Source organism: Rhagoletis pomonella, unplaced genomic scaffold (assembly GCF_013731165.1).
Source record: "Rhagoletis pomonella isolate Grant_MI unplaced genomic scaffold, Rhpom_1.0 Rhpom_scaffold_00046, whole genome shotgun sequence".
Taxonomy (NCBI): Eukaryota; Metazoa; Arthropoda; class Insecta; order Diptera; family Tephritidae; genus Rhagoletis; species Rhagoletis pomonella.
Window position 1 is genome coordinate 61,569 of NW_023458600.1, and position 5,819 is coordinate 67,387.

A 5,819-nucleotide genomic window follows, 5' to 3' on the forward strand; every position below is an offset into this window, starting at 1 on the left:
TAAACCCTCGCCATTATATGCATTTCAGGTTTAGAAAAAACTTTCATTACTAATTTATATGATATCGGCTAAAACACTTGAACTTATCGCCACAGAAAAATATTATTTTATCAGTTTTAACCTTAGTCGATCCAAGGTTCAAGAAAAATACTTTGACGGATGAAGAAGCCTTTCAGGGGAGAGATTCTGTAGCCAGTTAGCGACAAGTTTCGGATCGATATCGCACTTGTTGACTTAGAAATATTTGATATCAAACGTCGACAAAAACGATACCGATTCGAAAATTGTCGTTAACTGGTTACAGAATCTGTCCCAGGCCTACAAAAATGATATCGTCCGATTCAGCTGGAACAAAAATGCTCCAAACAAGTAAGGGTTTCTCTGTATTATGGCATCGAACCGACATATATACATCGTTCATTTGAACCAGTAAAAAAGCTCTATTGGCTCTTACATTCGGGTTTTGTTAGGCGTTTTTTCCATATTTTTGGCCTATGTGCGCTTTTATTCGAAACCTAAATGTTTCGGTACCGAGTATCGAGAGTATTGGGTACTTAAAATTATTGACTCAGCACATCACTACTGCTGTCTTCTCTACTATGACGTCGCCAAAACAGCTGATTCTGTCAAAATCACTGAGAGCCGAGTAGCGGTATCGTCATCGGCGCCACCTCTGTATTCTCTCCACCGTGGCTTTGACCTACTCACTCGGTGCGTATGCACACGAATGTGTACTTACATATGTGATTTTGTATGTACTGACATACCTACTATATGCACATGCATGTATATAAGCGCCTACCATATACCTACTCTCCAATAATGCACCATACATACACTGGTATTGGCTCTTTGTTTCGCTAAAGCAAGAAGATCTATGGTGGAGAGTACTGAATTCATATGTTTCACACAGGCCCGCAGAGAGCCGAGCCGGGCCCCTGGGACAGTTCGCGTTTGCGGGCCCCCCTAAAAAATAAACTCAATCTAGTAAAAAAATAACATACAAAAATTTTTCAATTCACATTGTCAGTTTTATTTCATATAAAATAAGACTTACTAGAGCACTTACATACATATCGACGTGCCATACGAAAACTAACACTTTTTAAATTTTTTACGAAAACTAACACTTTTAAAATTCTGTAAGAAAACTAACACTTTTATTTTGTGTCTGACGAAAAGTAACACTTTCAATTTGTGTCTGACGAAAACTAACACTTTTATTTTGTGTCTGACGAAAACTAACACTTTTAGCTAGTACATTTTCTTCAGAGAAAAAATGAAAGTGTTACTTTTCGTCAGATACAAAATAAAAGTATTGGTTTACGTCAGACACAGATTGAAAGTGTTAGTTTTCGTCAGACACAAAATAAAAGTGTTAGTTTTCTTCACACAAAATTTTTGGTGTTAGTTTTCGTATGGCACGTCGATATGTAAATGAAATGTTAGATCTCATTGTTTGATTTGCTTACATTAACCTTTTTAAATACATTTTAAGAGTTTGAATCATCCAAGGAAAACCTTCCGTGCTTTTTGGTCTGCGAATATGGAAATTACTGAGTCAAAACTAATGCTGCGAGCAAGGCCTGGACTCCAATGCCAATGTTCCAAGGCTTGTCAAGCGATTTTGGCTCATAGTAGAACGCAAAAAATTTTTCACGCGAGACAATAGACTGAAAGAACGCTCCCCTTCAGCCACACTGACTGGAAGTGTGCAAAATATTCTTAATGCTATGCAGATGTTAGGAAATAATACTTCCATCTTCAAGTCATGAAGTTTGTTCAGAAGTTGAAATGGTGGCAGCGAATCACATCCCAAATTTGCTAAGTGGATGGCTTTGAGATGAATGATTTCATCTATTAGATCCGTAGAAATATCGATGCCATAAATCGTGCAGAATGCCGTTGCCTTTTCTCTGAGCTCTTCTTCCGACAGATCCTGATACTTCCACAAAAAACTAAATTTAATCGCAATGTCATTTACGGCTTCAAAACGTCTTGTCATGTTACCAATCAAGCAGTCCAAAACAACGTAAAAAACTTGCTGTTTGAATTGAGTTTCGGAATCACACTCAGGTGGTTCGCCAGGTAATTCATCGAACTGGCGCTTTCTTATCTTCCTTCTTTTCTCTGCGAAGGTAACCCTATACTCCCTGCCAGAACATTACATTCTTGAAGTATGATCGACCATTGATCCCTGAACTTCTTCAACTCATCAATCAGGCTACGTATATTTTCTGTTTCCACGTCCAGTGTGGCATTTCTAGCTTGAAGTACCATATTTCGATGGTTGATTACGGTCAACACTTTGAGCCAAATGGAGGCTAAGAGGATACACTCAAATTTCCCCATATATGCTTCAATACCTTTCAAATCCGTAACTGTTTCTGAACTCAGATTCAAAAGCTTGATTTCGTCAATAGCTTTCAATATTTGGGGGATGTGAGTTGCGAAAGGTTTCACACTATCCACACGAGCAGACCATCGTGTTTGTGACATGCTGTGCAAAGAGCAGTTAGTTTTTTCCTTGAGAATTTCCCATCTCTGAGGGCTTGCGCTAAAGATATTATACAATTTCTGCATAATACCGAAAAATGTGATGACTTCTGCACAACATTCAGCAGCTTGCACTCCACATAAATTTAAACTTTGACAAGCACAAGGTGCAAATATGGCCAGGGAGTTATCTCTCAGGATATGACTCTGCGCTCCTTTGTAATGACCGCTCATATTACTGCCATTATCATACCCTTGCCCACGGCAGTCATCCAGTGGAATATTGTGCTTTTTTAGAGTGCTGCGAATCAGATCAGCGATAGCTTCTCCTGTTTTTGCGTTACAATCGACGAACTCTAAGAAGCGTTCTTGGATTTTCCATTTTCCGGAGTCCCTGTCTAATAAAACATAACGCAATATAAAAACAGTCTGCTCAATATGCGCCGAATCAGGGGTTGCATCCACTATTACTGTGTAATACTTGGCGGACTTTCTCTCGCTTTCTATCTTTCTAATTACTTGACTTGCACAAATTTCTTTGAACTCATTTTGTATTTCATCAGACAAATAATGTGCTTGGAGACGATTCTTTTTCGTTTGAGATTCCCTTACCTTCTCCAAATGTTCATGCAATAGGGGGTCATAATTGCTGATCAGTTCCAATATACCAAGAAAGTTTCCATTTTTTGGATTTCCGATCAATGAATTATCCCCTCTAAATGCCAATCCTCTTTCGCCAAGAAATAAAACAACATTAAGAATTCTGCGAAGTATCTCTCTCCAGCGAGCTGCTTCATTTTTAAGGGTTTCCGCTAAGAGAAAATCCACTGAACTTGCATTTCGAATTCTCTTTTCATATTGGCGCCACTCTATATAGCAAGTTTTATGATTTTGACTATTTTCATGTTCAGGAATTTTGTCGTGTAACCTCTTCCAACCTTTTTCTTTAGAATAACCTGAAGATTTTGTCAAAGCTGATCGGGTATTTTCGGAAATTTTGCTGAAAAGCCGGCATGGAAAACAAAAAAGCGCTTCTTTTGTTGCACTCCAAACGAGCTAATCACGGTTTACTTTTTCTCCGTTTTTTAAAGTAGTATGGAGTATGATTTGAGGGAAACGGCGACCACTTAAGTCGTTGGGAAATTCGAAAGGATGTGGTTGAGGTCCCAGATTACAAGCCTCTTCAACCTGGCTACATTTTATTACCGCGGACTCTATGCTACCAATGTCAAAAGAGCTTAGTACTTCTTTGGATTCACCATCCAATGCCTTTGTATCTTGTTCGGCACGTGTTTCGTGCTCAACGTTTGGGTATGGCATATCATCTCTTGCAGCTAGGAAATTGTCTGAAGAGGTGCTTTCGTCTTTTCCATCCTCAGTAGGTTTCATATTGTCCCTAACATCTCTGGAAGGGCTTAAAGGCATGTTTTTGTCTACATCGGTGTTACTTACGCTAAAATTAAACTTATAGAGCGTTTGCTGACTCTTTTTTTCTTCGGTTTCTTTCCGCTTTTTCTCTGCTCGTTTCGCTGCTCCCGATAAATGTTTATAATCCATTAGATATAGTTTTTTCAAGACAAGTGTTTGGTTAAATAAAATTTGTATATTACTGAAAAAAACGCACAGAAATTTGTATGATTAGGTATGTATTTCACATGCGAAGCTTGGAATTGTTTTTTTCACGTGAAAAATGTTGCAAATTACATAGAAACAATTTAAAACACATATTTTCAATATTTAGAATGAAAAATTTATTCCTGGCATCGTTTCCCATCATATTGAGTTCTTTTTACGCCTATTTTCAAAACGTAGTATCCTTGGCAACATTTTTCGCCAACAAAACTTACACATGCACAAATATATCGCCCATTTACTTCGACAGTAACACTTTCCAAAACACACAACTTTTCAAGAGAGCCATTTTAAGATTTCAACAGACACATTTGCGCAATTCACAAAGTCTACTATTTCGTGCTATTCGTCTGTTGTGCTATATTTTTCAAAAAATTTATATTGGAAACCATGGAAACAAAATACACGATACAGCGATAAGACGAATACGGCACTCTTGTGAATTGGCCAATTGTTTCGAGACATTAAAGCTTAAAGTTTAGTACTTATTGTAATATCTGGGTAGTAGGATTATTTCCCGGCCATAAACAAACTATATGTCCATAAACAAAACTATATAAATATGAGTATAACTAAAACTTAGAAAACAAATCTCACTTTGAGCCTTTTGCTTCTGACCCCTTCATATATTGGGCGCGTAAAGCTAGAAATTAATTTTTATCTCAATCCCTCAATTTTCCACGAATCATCAAGAATTTTTTACACAATATAGATCATGTAATAATAATGATAATATAATATAATGATATTTGGCACATTTTTTTTTTGTATTTAACTGTAAATCGTGATGTTTGAGTCGTGAAACTCTCGAAGTAAATGAGAGATGCATTCAATTTTTTCATTTCATTTATTTAATAGATTCTTACCTTTAAATTTTATAAATCAGTGCTTAGTGTATGTCTTTAGAAGGCCCGTGAAGAATTACAAACAAAATTACATTCACAAATTAAAAATTTTACCAATAATTGCACCACTGACAAAAGAAATACGAAGCTTGCAACACTTAACGCGAAACTGACCAACGTAAGCTTATCCACGGCATACTCATATGTTTGCACAAATTTGCGCTTCGCAAAACAATTCAAGTGTACTAATTTTTTCAAATTAACGCTCTAGTTCATTATCAGCCTGTATTTACAGATGTCGCTGGCTTTTACAAAAATGAAAAAGCAATACGACCAAACCGATAGTTACTTCGTTTATACGCAAGCATACAACGCTTCCATTCACTACGGTCGCTGCTCAAAACACATGTATAAACCAAACGAAGCGCATTGGCTTGTACTCGTTTTCAAATCGGTTCTTATTATCTCCAGACGGTTTCAAGGATCGTATAAACACAAATTTTGTTCAAAGCGCTTTAAAAATCAGCTGTTTCTTCATTTCACATTCAATGTTGCGAAATGTCAGTTCAAGACGATTTCTTTGCTATCGATTTAGGTGCGTTCGTATAAACACTTGACAAATTTGTGTCGTCAGAACCGTTTTTTATATGTATGTATAAACAAGTTAAGTATTTGATTGGATGCTTATAATTTTAGTTTGGTGATTTGGTTAAGTTAAACACTTCAATTTTAAAACAATTTTTTGTAGCAACAAAATACCTATGTATGTATCTATGAAATCCTAGTTCGAGTACTGTCAATACTGCTTTGCCTTTCCGGGCCCCCAAAAACCTTCCGGGCCCCAGG